The sequence below is a fragment of the Pseudochaenichthys georgianus genome, chromosome 16 (genome assembly GCF_902827115.2).
Source record: "Pseudochaenichthys georgianus chromosome 16, fPseGeo1.2, whole genome shotgun sequence".
Taxonomy (NCBI): Eukaryota; Metazoa; Chordata; class Actinopteri; order Perciformes; family Channichthyidae; genus Pseudochaenichthys; species Pseudochaenichthys georgianus.
This window is the reverse complement of record NC_047518.2, coordinates 21,549,735-21,567,421: the sequence shown is the minus strand read 5'-3', so window position 1 is coordinate 21,567,421 and position 17,687 is coordinate 21,549,735. Positions and strand designations below refer to the sequence as shown.

Below are 17,687 nucleotides of genomic sequence, written 5' to 3'. Positions count from 1 at the left end.
TGGGATGAAAAGAAAGCCTGTCTCCACTTTGATAGCCAGAGTTATTATCGGCTCCAGTGGTGGTCTGAGGCCTGTGTGTATATGTGACTCAGGGCCACAAACACTCATCAGAGCTCTTATCTATACCATGCACGGTGGTACTTCCCAGGCACTGTGAGTGATGATAGCTGGGGTAGCATACCATATATATGAATGTTTTAACTGAAGAGGAATCATTTGATATGTGCGTGGAGGTCAATCCTTCCATCAAGGGGCATCATGTCACTTTGCAGTTAGGTGTAGAGATTAGGTTTCTATAGAACACAAATGGATTGCCGGTTACAATTAGATGTTTCATAATGTCTTTATTAAGATATAACACATTGTTTCTAAAGGACTTTAACCCAGGTGACCTTAACTTGATCAAGAACTTGGTTTGTTTGAGTTTTACAACGTTAATCATGTGTAAAATGGCAACCCTAATCCTGGGAATCAGTCTGTCTGTCTGTCTGTCTGTCTGTATACGCGTGTGAGAATGTCTTTTTGTATGCGTGTGTGTGTGTGTGTGTGTGTGTGTGTGTGTGTGTGTGTGTGTGTGTGTGTGTGAGAGAGTATGTATGTGTGTATCTGTGTATCTGTGTGTGTGTGTGTGTCTAGCAGAGGGAGTTATTCCACTACAGCTAACAGCTACCTTTGTCGCTCCTTCTTGATTTATAGCAACATTAAAAGGCTGTTGCCGGCGTTTGCATTTTTATTTTATGTTTCCTCTTTCTTGCATGAAGAGACGCTGCGACTTATTAGTGCGACAGATTCTGCAGAGGACATAGTTTCAGTGTGTGTGTGTGTGTGTGTGTGTGTCTGGAGGGGAAGGTGGGTGTGTAGTAGTGGGCGGATCAATGAGACTGCAGTCTGTGCTGCATGCATTTCAATGATTAGATATCAAATCTCATCATCATACTTTGCTGAAAAAGAAACATTTAAATGGCTATCCTGCTTTAAATAATGCTTGGGTGTGCAACAAATATGCAATTTTAGTTCACTCAAATGCATTTGTATGCTGGACACATTCAACAGAACACAGTGATTCCATACCTGGATACACATTAACGGCTACTCTTGTGTTTATTCTGAAAGCACTCTGAGAAAACACATGTGCAATGCATCATATGTTTGATTGACTTTTATGTCAAGTAGGCAATACATACAAATGAATTCTTGTTCAAGGACACATTCTTTTGCATGATCTTTTATTTCTTCAAAGTGTCTCAATGAACACTACTGTTCATTGTTCAAGCTGTAGCTTAAGACAGAAATGGAATCTGACACCACCTTGCATCGCGCCCCTGGCTAGTGAGAGACAATATGTTGTTCTAATATGCTAATTCTGCATTAAGAATTCACTGCAAATGAGCTTGTGAGATGATCACACCATTAAAAGTTAGCATTAGCAATGTAGTATGTTAATCAGTCCAGATGGGACCGTTCTGTTTGTGTAAACTAACTCACTACTTCATTGCCGTAATACCTGGAAAAATAATTCTTGACAGGCCATTGAAAGTGTTTTCATTATAAAAAACTGAAATGTATTGCCCGAAACATTTATGTAGAAGTATAGCCTTAACTAAAACTCATCCTAACATACCTTTTTACAACGAACATTGGTCTGTGATGCAGTGTACTCCAAGAGTTATGATGATAGATGTAGTCTTGTAATTGATTCTGTTTGTGGATGCAGTGAACCAGCCTGTTACTGGCTGGTGCGTGACCATGCGAACATAGTGTTAACTGCTGATCCTCATAGGGGCCATTCATGTAATGACATCCTATAATAACCCTAATACCCCAAAGGTATTTGCTTAATAGTTCCTAACAACTCCTGTTAAGATACTACACTATTATCCAAAGGAGATATTGAGTGAAATAATGTCTATCTCGATAATTATTAAGATAATGAAAGGTCTCCTAAAAAAATTACATTCATATTTATTTATTCTCCCAACCAATTATAGCAGTCTTGGAACGTGGTGTGGGTGGAGGGTGAACATGCTAAGCACACGGCTTTGACAGCTTCCTGTGGTTAGGCAACAAATGCACTTTCTTTAAGATAATTAAAAAAGCAACTTGCTTCTTGGAGCTTGTAAGCCTTGAATACTCATTGAATGTGTTTTTTCTGTGCTAAAGGTAAAGGTCAGCCTTTTTTTCTTTTCTTTGCCACCTGCCAACAATGCAGTTGTTTTTATTCTCCTACCTCCTACTTTAAATGTCACGACTGTGGTGCAGGCTATTTAAGTGTGACTTTAATTAAGGTACTAGGGTTTTTTACAGAAAGTTACAGAATAAAACTGCCCAGTTCTACTGACCATGTAGTGCAATAATGTTTAGTCATTGGGCCTTTTTGATACAAATTTAGATTTTTGGGGATGATTAGAATTTCCTGTATATTCCTCCAATTAAACTTAGTCTAGCAAAATAATGTACACATATTAAACACCTCCTTAGTCATGTTTTTGTGTTTTATAGCCTCTTATTACATACTTGCATCTATCTGTACATCATTCACAAAACATGCCTATTTTGTTATGTTTATTTTCATCTTCATGCCATTTACTGTGCTACACGTGTAAATGGGGTTTTTATAAAACGCCGTTTTTAAAGCAAAGAAACTGATCATATTACACTTTTTTTCTTTTCTTTTAGCAGTGGTGATCATTTCTAATTACGTTAGCCTACCAATCATGGATAAATGCAGGGAAACAACTGTCTGCACTACTGTTGGCTAACAACAAACCACCCCCCGTTCAAATCCATTATTGTTATCCCCTGAATACTGACATTATACTGACAACAAGAACAAACTGCCTCTTACACAACCCAGTATTCCTCTTTAGCCAAAATCAGTATTACCACTGTCCCTGGGCATGTTCTCGCTCGATAATCCAGGGCATATTCTAAGATCCTTAAACCAGTAGCAAGCTTTGTTTTTGGGCTTTAGTCCAGCTCTGCTCTTGAGAGATCCAACAGCTCTTCCAAACCCCCTCGAGTAATTTTTTTTGCGTTAAAGGATTTTTATTTTCAATCAGGCTGTCCCTATCCCCGGGACAATTAGAGGTCATCACATAGCACTTTGCCCAAAGTGCAGGGCAGCAAAATGCTGTTATGGAAAGTTGTAGTGGTTCCTTGACTGAGAATGAGCATGGAACAGCAACATTAAAAGTAAATACTTGTACGAAACAGAAATAGGTTGGTATCTTTTAATAATTTGTACTTTTTGGAGAATCTTGTTTATTTTAATCCCAGAGGAGTCGAGGTTGTCCAAGAAAAATGAAATGTTCTGCTAAAACATTCATTGGAATTCTTCCCTAGGTCTTTTTACAAACTCTGAAGTTTGAATGGAATATATTTTAATCTTTCTGTTGCTTGTGCTCATTGTCTCGATTCAATCCACAAGTAGCATCAGAGATCTGAAGCTTTGGCCCACTAAGGTTGTTCAGTATCCCACAGTGCCCAATAAATAAATCATCACCACATGTCGTATTAATGCTTGTAATGTGGAATGTTTGTTGAGGAAACAGCAAATGTCATGTCCTAGTGTCATAATCCATCTTCCAACACCGTGTATATTTCAGAATACACGGTATTGAAGAGACAAGGCCACTGGTGCAAACAATTCCACTCATTCTTCCCATGTGAGACAATTTGGCCTACATTTGAACATTGAATATTTGTGGAGACGAGCAAATAAAGAGATAGACCATAAGTGTTACATTATCCAAAACAAATCAGCCAATGTCACTTAGCAGCCAAATCTATTAAGCACTCAACTTTGAGGTTTAAAATAACCCTGGTGCACTCAGCCACCTTTTATTTGTACATGTGACTTCTGCAGCCTAATTTAACAGTGCTCTCTTTCTTTCTCTCTCTCTCAGTGTCTCTTTGCCTTTATCTTGTCAGCATGAGGTCATTGTCTGATCCAAACCCAATGATGTCATTTCCTTCATAAACAAGTCCAACTTCCTCTCAAGGGTCCATATCAGCTGAGCTTATACTGTGAGTGCCCCAGTGGGAATTGAGTTCATTTCAGAGTGTCCTTCCCTCCCCCACATACACAGCTAAACTGTTTTGGTTTGTTATTCATTTTGTACAGCTGCATGAAAATGTATTCGCACATGTGTTCAGTATGCAGTGTTCAGTATGCAGTGTTTGACACAATAAGGATAGGCTACTAGTGTACTGCCGAAAAAATATCAAGTCCAGTTTGGTGAGTCAGGTGTTATTCATGTCCCTGACTCACAAAACATGGTGGTAAAGTTAGGTTTGTACAAAGGATAAAGTGGGGAACCACAACCTACACTGATGTCAAACAACTCTCAGGCAACACAGTATGTGGAGTTCAACAGCTTCACTCACACATTTTTTTAAAGGCGCACTCCTGCAGTGTTTTTCAAGTGACGTTTGTAAATCAGCAAGGTAAGGGCAATGGCTAGGGAATGATTTTGGGGGTTTTATGGAGTGAGGCACAGCTGTAGCCGTCCTGCAATAACATGGGCTGGGTTACTGTATCCAGCCAAGGTAATCACAATTTAGATGAGATTTCAAGCTGATGGTTGCTGGTGGGGGAAAAAGGGACCTGTTTTCTTTGCCAAACCCCCCTCCTCTCTCTGTTTCTCAGGGAACGTTGATATGGGTTAGGAGTTTAAAACCGCTACACACCCATGTGTTTTAACAGTTCTCCACCACATGTTATCAGCTGAGCCACGAATGTGGGAAAGCCCCGCAGGCAGAATGACATAATGCCCTGTGTAAAACTAGATATAGTTCAACACACAAGGGTGTAACTGGGAAAATGTAGGAAAGATTGATGAAACCAACTGAAACCAATGGAAACAAACAAAGATAAAAATGCCCACAAACTGTTGAAGAACAACACTCAGTTTTGGCTCTTCTCTGCACAATTTGGATAGGAACACAACTAGGCTACACTAAAGCAGGAGTGATCCCTCTTACCACTGAATCAGAGTGTTTGATAGATTTCAATTCCAGTAAGAGCTTTGAACCTTTCATCCTTGCATCAGTAGCATCCTTTAAAATATGAAAGCAATGTTGACAACATGGCTTGTACTGAATTGATTTCTTTAGCTGCAAATTGATTTTTGCGTGTGCTGGCCCTTTAAGAGCTCTGGCAGAGTCAGCTGTTTAGTGCTGTAATGTTTCAACAGTTAAAGCGCCTCCGCATGTGTTATCAGTTTAGCCATAATGAGCAAGAAGCCCAGTGGCAGAGTGAAATAATTTATAGTTCAGAACTAACACACAAGGGTGGAACTGGAAAATAGCAGGGAATCTTTGGAAATAAGTGAAAAGTAAAGTACAATGGAAACAATGATGACTATAGTTTGTCTGGAGCATGGGTTCATGATGATATACAGTTATTCACTCACATTTGGAATTTGAGCATGTTGAAGTAATTGCTTTTGAAGGAGCACAGTATCATCAGGGCTGAGTAGGGATAGAGGATGGACTGCCTCTTCAGCACTGGAGCCTACAGTTTACACTCATTATAAACATGTGGGCTCTATTGAGAAAAACACAGTAATGACAGTAGATCAGCCTAATCATTGTAGTTTATTTTACCGTGGAGTGGGGGAGATGGTACTGTATCCAATTGCTCAGCTTGTAGAATAAGGACAATTGACTATAATTGTATTGACGAGATAACACTATATACATGTAAATATATCGATACCACATCATAAATCATGGAAAGAATATATAGTAACACGCTCTCACAAGAGCAGTTTCATGTTTAACCCTTTAACTGCCGGACCAAGAAAAAAGCTATGGAAAAATTATTTGTTTGCATTTTCTTATCAAATGGGCCACAAATAAGCACAAACTATTATTTATTTTTTGACTGACCACACAGTTTTGTTTTTATGAGCCTCTACCAATTGGTTGAACTGGCCTTCTATGGTAAAAGTACATTTTCAACAATCATCATATACAGTACAGTATTTGTATGCATCAAACTCAAATAAAACACAAACTCAAATACATTTGTTTCTTTTATGGAAAATGAGCAATATATACAACCAGATATATTCATAAAAGATAATAAATTATAATTGTAAAAAAAAAAAATGGAAAAAGTAATGTAAAGTGTTTTTCATGATAAAAAAAGACTTGCTCATCTTACTGTATATGCTGAATTGGCCTAACAGGAAACCACTGGCCTAACAGCAAATGTCTATATCCTGTGTTGGCCTAACTTGCTCATCTGTGTGCAACTTTGGGCTGAATGCCATGCATGAAAGGTGCTATATAAATTATTATCACTCTTTCACTCTGAGACTCATAAGGCAGTACTAGATTTAGTAATATTACCATGAATCTAGCCATTTATTTACCATATTTTATTGGAAAACATCTCTGAAACTCTGAAAAAGTCATATTGCTAGCTTACCATAAAAGGCCAATTCGACCGATTGGTTGAGCATATTTAAAAAAAAAAAAATTACACCCTTGTTAAAACTGTTTTTGTGCATCAAGTTATCTAATTATGTTCAGTCAGTGCCCTGCCACTAAAATATGTCAAAAAGGATATGGTTACCTTACAAAAGTTGACCAAAAAGAGTGATTTCTTCAGCAGTGATTTTTAGCATTGCCAACTTTCTCAGTTGAAGCTAGCTGAAGGGCTTTCTGTTCGAACCACAGTGACATCTAGAGGTTGTTTTGTGCATAACATGTCAACCAAAGGGTAGAGCTGGCTGAATCAGATGGATTTACATTTTTTTTTTTTCAACAAGATATCGATACACAAAATGTGCTCTACCAAATGGTGATGCTGGCAGTTAAAGGGTTAAACTGCTTGGGGTTCATGTGTTTCACAAACACAGGACTTTAACCCAGGGGACCAATGTTTTTTTTCGTGTAAACAATAAGTTAACATTGACATACCGTATTTTAAAGTACATAGTTCAAGTCAGGAAACAGACTTTCTTAAATTACGCCAAAGCATATTTTTTTACTAAACCAAACCAAGTAGTGTTGTTGTTGTTTTTATGTTTTGTTTTGTTTCAATTCACAAAGGTAACCATGTGTTTAAAACTGCAAACATAATATGCACAGATTTATTTCTGAAAGATAATAAGTATGCACGTTGGTTGTTTAGAAACATAATTATTTGTTTTTTTGACAATGTTCTATTGCAAAAAGAGTTAGAACATTGTTATTGCTATTAGGGCTGCACAATTTGGGGAAATAATGTAATTGCGATTTTTCTGACAGATATTGCGATTGCGATTCGATTTGCGATATTTGTTTTTAAGCGACCCAACGGATTGTAAAATGCGGCCTGGAAGGTCGTATCATCGTGCTCCCGTCTCTAGCACCCCCGCAGCCCGAGCTACGAGTGAAATAACTAAACTTACATGAAACTTCCGTTGGGTTGCTTTAAAGTCAAGCTTCAGTTTAAGATTCACCCTGTAATAGATGTAAAACATGTGATGGAGCATCACTAACCTGACTCAGATGCTTTGTTTTACCAAACCATCTAGGAAAGCTCCATTGGAAGCCATTTGGAAAGGGCAGGCACTTTCAAAAATACTTGGCAGGTGATTGGATCAATCTGTCTATCATGGGCCACTTCTGATTGGTTAACAATGGCTGGTACATGTGGAGCACAGCATTTCTAATTGGTGTGGATGACTGACACACAAGAAAAAAAAGAAACAATTCGCAGTCTTTGCGATTTGATAATCGCATCATTTAAAATCGCGATTTCGATTTAAAATCGATTAATCGTTCAGCCCTTATTGCTATTACAGTATTACTCTATATATCCAGGATTAAAAAAGGGTTAACAAAAAAAGTGTGATATATTCTAAAAAAGTTCAGTAGATTATATGGAACCAAATGACATAATTACCTATTCAGATTACAATCATTTCATTGCAGTTTGAGTCATATTTTGTATAAATATGAGACATTTTATAATGGGATATGCTTTTCTGGTGAACGTTGAAAGACCAACACATTATGTTATAATTCAAAGTAAACTCAATTTTCCTTCCAATTGATGATACATTAATGGTATTAATATTAATAGATACATTACTGGAGACATTAGACAAAGTAGTGACTCCTCCAGTCATGGAGGGTTTTTTTAATTAAAAGAAGTATATCAGAGGAGGATTTTTTCCCTGCACCACTTTCCAGAGAGAATTGGTAAACTGCTCGTTGTAAAAATAAAAGGGCAAAGGCTTTAGGGAGGATTACATCATCATTGTCATCACCACCATGACCACTGCGCTGACCAGCACCATCATCATCACCACCACTCTATCCACCACCACCATCATCATCCTCCAGTGCACAGAGCATTAGCATAATAATATCTGAGATTTAGAGCGCTGTTGGAAATATGACATCATTCTTTTCTTCCTCTATAACTCTCCAGGGTGCGACTGACAGAGCTGAAGAGTAAGGAAGTACTTTTGTAAATTATGTGATGTGTTGGCATCTTTGCAGGAATTGCCAGCTGCTTTGCTGTCTACATCCCGCAGAGAAGGCCCTGCAGGAAAGTTGACATCATTCTCATGCTGTAGAACAATAACTGACATATCTAATCCTCTGACATAAAATTGACACATGTCTGGATATATGACAACATTGGAAATTGTTGGCCCTTCTGCATGAAATTGTCAGCTGTTTGGCGTTCTGGAAATAAATGGAGGGGATTGAAGTGTTTTAGCTGAGCAGCACACTAGCCAGATACATAGTTCATGAACTGTGACTGCACGGGTTCAAACCTTCCTTGTGAAATGCTGTCACACATCCCTGTGTGATATTCCAAGTGTACCCTTGAATGTCTAAAATCGGTTAATATCCCTCTGGAGTATGACTTAAGTCTGCTTTTGGTTTAAATGACATAATTCCAAGACTCTGGAATCACAGTATTAAACTCGAAATCTGGGGAAACGAGAAGGTTCAAAGCATTTGAAAAATCATAACCACATTGGAAAGCTCTAGGTTACAAACCTAAAACCCATCATGTTTGGATTTAAACACAGAGTACTTCTCCACCCTCCAAATGGTTTTGATTTTAGGAAATAAATGAGGGAAACTTGGAAGAAGCAATTCCTCTACCATAAGTGCTTCACAGGACACATTCAGCTAAACCAAAAGTGCTACAGGCAAAATGAGTTAAAACTCCTCTGGTGGATTAGCACCCTGAAAGTGACAGCATGGTGGGAAATGATGACCACAGTGCTAGAAAGGTGTGTGTTTGTTAGCTGTCAGCAGTTTTGCGAGGAGAGAGAGAAAATGTGTGAGTGTGTGCGTGTGTCTTTGTGTATTTGTGGTAGATGATGTGCCACTGGAAACAAATGCCAATCAGACACACTCTTGCATGCACACACAACTGTAGCAAAATGGTGTGTTTTCACAGAGAGCTGACAGCTATGTGATGTCATATTGCTTAAATCTCGCTATGCGCACCAGTTAATGTGTCATTGTGGTGTGTGTTGGAATGTGTGACTATCTATCTATCTGCCACTTTTATTGATTTAATAAGTACTTTTAATCAGACAAGAACACATGCCTGCCTGACACATATACAGTATATATTAAATTAAACATATGTTGGTTTGTGGATTTATTTATGTTCATGTAAGGCTGTTTGAGTCATTTTTTTACCCATACTATATTATGCTACGTTTCTGCTGATTTGCCACATTCTTCCTGGCTGTAGTTCCTCTAATGGCCACTAGGTGTGCTTTTGCCAAGAAAACTCAGAAAGGGGCAAAGAGGGTCCTCGCTTCTGTTTTGAAACAGAAAGTAAAAGCAAGTTTTTAGGTAAACTTGATTTTCCAGATTTTAATTTTGGAGAGATTATGATTAAATAGTTACAATATGATAATAAGGCATAACTATGGTAGAAGAAGTGACAGTTTAGCATTCTTAGCTGTGCTTTTTGCCGCATGCTAGTCTCTCCAAACAGGCCCATCAAATGTCAGTACATTTTGAATATGTTATTCATGCTACTAATAAAACCTTGGTACTGGATCCAAATGTTGATTGCATTTAAGATTGAATCATACCTACAAGGTTATGGGTTGGTGCGTCCTAGAAAGTGCCCACCTCTTCATCTACAAGTCCTTACCATGAGGGTCTACTGATAAAGACGATGAGCTCCATGCAGGCCACACTTCATAGGCGGATGTGTTTGGCATTTATTGTGGCCATTATGTTTGTGGGCTGGTTTTTAATACACAACCATACCGCATACCATTACTGTCCACAAACTGGGGCAGTTGTAAAGGCAAATAGAGCACAGGTTGCCCACCATCTTATTCATTTGAATAAACATATCATAAACATACTGTATGGCTCAGTTGACAGGGTCATCTGGTGGGTTCTCACATGATCAGGAAGATGGATGAGTAACCCCTTTTCATTGCTAGGAAAAATGGATATTACTAACCTTATAACAAAGGCCTGTGGGCAGTAAACATCTGAATCACTGATATCAAATGAATCACCACGAGGCAGAGAGGTTAGCTACAGTAATGAGAGCAGTTTGACATTCCCATTCCAAGTAGGATACAACATGCTGTGAGGTTGACTCAGTCGTCTAAGGGGTGATGGCATCATCATGTGAATAATGAAAATCTGAAGCCCTAAATACGCCGTATATCTTACACTCTCTTCAGATGTATCCTCAGGCACAATGCAGCTTGGTCTCTGACTAATGTGAGTCACGATCATGTCTATAGAGGAAACATTGTGTATTGTGTTTGAATCAATGAGGAAAGGAGTCTGCCAGCTGAATCATTAGAGCTATACAGTTGATAGGGCAACTTCCTGGTATCAGGTCTGAGAACTTGATCTGTGAAACTGTGTGAAGAGGGAAAGGTATCATATATGAGAAAACCACACTGAGCACAAGCGACTTGGCAAACACAAGGAAGCCTTGCACTTAATCATATCTTACTATTTTATCCAGTTCACTCCAAATGGGACAATACTGTATGGAATTAACATTTTGTTGAGATCATAAACTACTTTTTTATACAATCAGATTTATTGTTGTACCCAGTGCAGTTGCCCTCTGCTGGCCATTAGAGAATGGCAATTTAAGGCACTTCCGCATTTACCCTACTTTCCATACCAAAAGGTTACTACGTGATTTAGAACTGCTTTGGGTTCAGTTTTGTGATGTTCACGAAAGAGGTGGGAGAGTGTTTGAATTGGACTTTTACATGTGGCCAGATTGTGACTTTAGGACCTCTATGTAATTGAAAGGTCACCTGAAGCTCTCACCTAATCATTTTTTAGAATCCCTCTTTGTTGTACCCGACACGCACCCAACAACGCACACACACACTGTCGAACTTGTCTTCCTTCCTGTGGAATGACAATGCTTCCTTGTTTATGCAGTTACCATAAAAACACAATCAGCCACAAGTCAACACTGACTGACTCCAAACAAGCTGGATTATTGCTCTAATTAAGCTTTAATAAGCCCTTATTAAACGGCCGCAGGCCTCGTTAGGCGGTTCATTAAGTCGTTTCATCCTTTTATTCCTTCATTAAGTCTATTTTCTTCTCTCCTTTCTTCTCAGGGAGTGTGGGAGTGGTGAGGTCTGGGAGATCATGACCTTAATTCTCTCCAAGACAGACGGTTTAATTAACACTGGAGGAATCCTCCCTGGCTCCAGACCCCTACAATAGGAATGTACACGGGAATTGGATTGCCAAGGTAAGGCACTAAGCTAATGTGTTTTTTACTGGCAATATACACTAATAACCTTTTTAAATTACAGCCACTGTGTTCCCTGCATTTATGATGTAATTAGATGGTAATATTGAATGCATTAAAGCACATACAAATTATGAATAAACATGTGTTTTAGCGGTGTTTTAGGGAAATGTCTGATACCAGCGGTTTAATTAAATGTAAGAACATTTCCTCTTGTGTTTTCTACCAGACAAAAACATTATGAAAAAATAAATAATAAGGTGAACAGATAATGTGTAAGCAGAAGTGGATGATATAATCAATCAAAGTAATGGACAGAAGGAGAATTGCAACACATTGTTACTTCCTTCATTTTTCACCCAACTATGCAGTTTTACACAGCTGTCACTGACATTCAAACTGCAACAGTTTAAAAAGTAACCGTGAAACTACTTGTGTCTCGGTGGTTTACAGTTAGTAACAGGAAAAGTTGACCTATTGATTTCAGAAATTCACAAAACCAAGTGTTTACTAGTGAAGAGTATTAAACACTTACCACAGTTTTAGAAATTCTAAATGTTTGACTGATAATCAAACTCAGAGATTATTAAGATAATGTTGAAAGTGTCAAAAACAAATGCAATGTTTTTAGGCAGTTTTTGGGCTAACTTTAATGGTATTTGGATTTTGCACTTTGCAATGAACTTTCCCCTTATCATGGTTCACCACAGTATCCCCTTCAAACAGAAAGTATGTTCCAGGGCTCTTCAAATGTTAAATAAAACGTAATGGGGATGTGGAGCACATAGTTGTCATGCACTTTTAGGTAGAGCACAAATAGAACAGAACTTCAACCTGTAACACACACACATTCACACAGACACATACACTGCATCCTCCAAACCTATTTCAAAGACGGAATAAAACGGTTCCTTTAAAGAGGGCGATGCAAACAGTTAACCCTTAAGCTCCAAAGTCTAAGACGACAGTTAGTAACACCTGCATGTTTTGTCTGCTGTGTGGGAGGGACTTCCAACTCTGTGTGGAATATTTAGAGGTGCACAAACAGCACTTTTTCTTTTTTCACATGCCAAGAAACAACATCCAAGAGACTGTTTACTGTTAGCAGTGAAGACAGATAAACCCCAGGGAATCTAACTGGAAACAGGTGTCTTAGTTCATAGAACATGTATGATGCAGTTTATTATTAGATAAGGATTAGTATGAACATGATTAGCCTGGACATGAATACTGTAGTTCTGTCTCCTGAAGGTGAAAAAAACTGGTGAATAAAAAAAGAGATGAGGATGTCTTATGGCTGTGGCTGTGGATACAGGTGTGTATTAACACTTCAACCGGTAACATATAGAGACTGTGCCAAATGTACCTATCTATTTTAACTGAAGAAGGTGTGCATGTGTGATACAGGGAGAGAGAAATAAAGATCATGTGTGTGCGTGCGTGTGTGTGTGTGTGTGTGTGTATGCCCGCAAGCATGCCTTTGCATGTTTATTAGCAGTTTGGATCCTGCTGTGGAGACAGATGTTCATAGGTAGGCGGGGAGACGCGGTGTCAAAATTAATCCACTTGTGTGTTTCTATGTGTGAGGAGGAGAACTCTTTCACACTAAAACACTGTCCTTCACCTATCTGTTGTGTGTGTGTTCATGTATATGTGTGTGGATGTTCTGTTAAAATGTTGGCATGATTTAGTGCAGACAGGTAAGACATCAACCTTCAGCCATAAAGTGACTGAGCTTCCTGAAGCTTCAGCAGATGTTCAAACCCCAGGATTCACCCTCTGACTGTTTCAATATTTTCCTCTCTTCCTGTCATTGTTACGATAGCTCGCTCTATGGTCTATTTATTAGCTCTGCCAATGGTTAGGGTGGTTTATTTTTCAGTTTGTAAGCAGGATTACAGAAAAAAGAAAACTACTGTTCCAATTTTTGTGAAACTTGGTGAAAGGGCAGATAAACCCATTACATTTTGGAACCGATCCGAATCATGGGGCGGATACACCCATTCATTTTCACTTATGGAAATGGCCTTGGTGGAGGTCTGTGCTCTTCGATTGCCCTTCTACTTTTAATTGACTATAGGCCAATTTGTAGAAGACTACACACACGCACGCACGCACGCGCACACACACACACACACACACACACACACACACACACACACACACACACACACACACACACACACACACACACACACACACACACACACACACACACACACACACACACACACACACACACACACACACACACACACACACACACACACACACACACACACACACACACACACACACACACACACACACACACATTACACAATTACAACCATAAAAAGCAGAATCTCCAACTGTTTGTACCTTACAAAGGGGGAAATGAAACTTCAGTTGAAGCCAAATACATGCTTGTGTCAAAACACATCCAGCATGATGCAGCAACTAAAATATTAGAGATACAAGCCATAATTGTTATGTGTTTTTCTTTAAAGCTTAACAAATCATTCCTACAGTAATATTTTATTCATAATACTTTTCATAATATCGCTTTTAATCGAATCTGGTAGGCTGTTATAATAATTACGTTTTGTGAAATGTGGGATAGTTTTACTATGCACATCCAACGTTGGTGCAAATGTTAAAATATAACGGTTTCCAAAGAATACATAATATATACATAATTATAGTGGTTACTCTCAAGTCAAATGTTTCTCTGAAAGTAAGGGGTATAGGATTTGGACAAAAGCTGAACCCACTAGAACAAATGTGTGTGCTGAGCAGGCTGACCATGAGCTGTGTGTTCTAATTGGCTGTAATTGTGTCTGTAGTATACTCAATGAAAGCAATCAAAGGCGAGCAATTACAAGCCGTTGGTCACCAGCCTTGGGGGCAGAACTTCAGACCAACACACACACACACACACACACACACACACACACACACACACACACACACACACACACACACACACACACACACACACACACACACACACACACACACACACACACACACACACACACACACACACACACACACACACACACATTCACACGCACACACACACACACACACATCCAGTCAGTCACCCACACATTTCCTGTGTGTTTCATGTAAGACGCTCTTTACTTCTTTCTCTTCTGTTTGGAGAGGAAGTGCGGGTCTAATGACTTTTCCTATGCGTCACAAACACTGCATGTGGGAGGCAGACAGCCGCACTGCACGTGTGTTCATGTGAGAGACTAATGTATAAATGTATGAGTTTTATGAAAAGCTTGATACATGCAGGTTTAGATATGAATGTGTTACAGATTTCATGTGTATATGCGAGTTTGTGTTTTGGAGCAGACTTCGTATTTGTGTTTGAGAAAGTTATGCATGTTCATGTGCTCACAGGAAATGTACACACTCAGCTGCTGTTAGTATTGTTGTACTGCGTAAGAAAAACAATTCTGTCTCTGAGGAATTTTACACATTATGCTAGTTTCACTGTATGCACTTAATATGAACTTGGAACACTGTATGCGATGGTAACAAAGCGTGTCCATACAGTACTGTGTGCAGTTTCTTTTTTTGATGGTTCCTCTTGCTCAGTTCTGGTAAACACAGCTACCACTGAGACCTCGCACAGTCTGTAGAACTCACTGTTTTTCTGTTTTTGTACAACTCAAACTCGCTACATCGGTTTCAATCAATATTTTATTTCTTTTGAGAATTACTGTGGACGGAGCTGAAGTTTCAGTCAAATTTGCTGCAGTATAATATCCTATATTTATGACTGTTGCTACTCCTACTGACGTTTGCATCAGTGTCCCATAGCGTTATTTCTGAGTTTTCAAGGTGAATTATATCCCCCAAATCGACAGCAAGCTGTCAAAAAAGTCAGCTTTTCAAAACAAATGTTAAAAAGTTTGAGAAAGACTTTCTGGGCTTCAATTTGTATCTACTCAGGAAGCAAATGATAGAATAGCAAATAATATATTGCACCATGTTTAAGATCTACAAAATGGCTAATAAATAGAAAATAATATAAATGATAAATGCTGTGTTTGAATATTCAGTATTAATGCCACAACCTCCAAAAAGCGTTCATAGTTAAATACATTCCATGTATATTTGGCACTAAAACCCATGCAAAACTTAGGATTCAGTTGGATGTTCTCATAAACCATTTGTATGTCCTCATACAGCAAGTTTCCATTTATATCCTTTAAAATCTGCATAAGGAGGTCTGGATAGATGGGTCAGTCCAAAAACATCTGACTTTCTGGTTGTTGTGTCTCCTGAATGATTTATTTAGTAATTTTAACCCAAATTATTCCAAACAAAACATTCTTCAGATTTCACAAATAATGTGGTCCACTGAAGCGAGGCCTCTGACTAAATAATTATGCAACTAACATTTAGGTTTCAAATGTCTCAAGCAATGTTAAACAATAAAGCATCTGGCTCTGAACCACATTTTCAAAAAGTGTGAATGATTCTTCACGGGGGTTAGACCAGGATAGCTAATCCAGCCACGCTTGTTGGTTCCCCAGCTACAGCTGCAGGGAGTTTGCACAGTTCATCTGGGGCCACAGAGAAGTGTTCTGCTCAAAACGAGTTCCCATTCAAAGACCAAGGTTAGTACTTAGCTATAACCAAGGAACTATTGAAACATTATTTTAGGTGAAATCAAAAACAGAATCAAAAACAGTCTTTTGATTGGATCCTAGGCCTTTGCTGAACCCTTTTTCCAAACTCATCTCACTCTTTCTCTACCTTTGCTCCCTGATGCCAAATCCATCATTTCCCTCACTTTGTCTTGCTATGCCTAAGAGAGTGGGAGTGAATGAGCACCCACTCTCTTTTTGCCTTTCTTGTGTTTCTCCCTCTATTTCCTGCCCTTTTTATCTCTCCCTCCTTGCCCCTTCCATCAGTCCATGCTGTCGTTTTTTATTCCCCAACTTTAGATCTGAAATGTTTTTGTTTCCCTTCGTGTTTCTTTTTCACATGGATTTCACTCTGATTGTATACTATCCCTTTGTCTTGGTTTCTGTCTCTTCAGATTCATCATCCAAACTAACCCTAATATGTGTTTGAAAGAGTCAAAGAGAGGGAAGGAGAAGGTGAACTATTTACAAACTAATCTTTTGTTATCAACACATTTGGATCTCTGCTTTGGCTAGTGTTTACCAGTCTTTATGCTAAGCTAAGCCAACTATCTCTTGAATGTAGCTTTATATTCAGCATGCAGTTTTGAATTTGAAATCAATCCTCTCATATTACTCTCAGCAAGACAGAAGTAACGCATACAAAAAAATGCTATGCTTATTTTTATGTAAGTTACAATGTGCTTTTAAAGACACATTCTTCTGAAAGGTATTCTCAATCAGGTTTGGGAATATGTTAGCTTTTGTGTTGCGAGTAATTCCTGCATTAGTTACAGCAATGACATTTAGAGGGTGACTTGAGTTATGCCTTTTCACCAGACGCATGTAAAGGGAATTGGTTTCTCTTGCTCCCCCTCCTCTTTTGCTCTGTTGCACTCTTTAGCTCGCTTGCAGCTCCACATCATCAGCAGTGAGACTACTGTTGCAGATGAGTTCAGTTCAGTTGAGGTCAGACAGACAGTGTGCCCCAGGGAGATACAGGCTGGCTACCAACCAGATAAGTTGGAGGAGTTATCCTGGTATTTCCCCTCTCTAGCCCTTATTACTGAGAGCTTGTTGCTCCCACTGAGTGTTAGAGGCAACAAAGTGCTCCTGGGAAACCATATCTGACCATTAGAGCAAATAATAACGATAACAAATGAAGTACAGTCTGACTCTCATTTCACTATCACTCCTTCTAAGCCTTCGTCTCATCTGCCACACACACACACACACACACACACACACACACACACACACACACACACACACACACACCCACACACACACACACACCCACACACACACACACACACACACACACA

General features: G+C 38.9%; 1 long non-coding RNA gene across 4 annotated transcripts in view; it reads left to right on the top strand.

Annotated features, from left to right (window-relative positions):
• Positions 1-17,687, top strand: part of LOC117461216 (uncharacterized) — a 114,546-nt gene that overhangs the window by 55,566 nt on the left and 41,293 nt on the right. For 2 of the 4 annotated variants that reach the window (XR_004553675.2, XR_004553676.2), the window contains one exon: positions 11,598-11,734. This is a non-coding gene — a long non-coding RNA (uncharacterized lncRNA). Of the gene's footprint in view, positions 1-11,597; positions 11,735-12,985; positions 13,050-16,264; positions 16,354-17,687 lie in introns of those variants that run through there. The other 2 variants (XR_011644727.1, XR_004553674.2) reach the window with 2 other exon arrangements.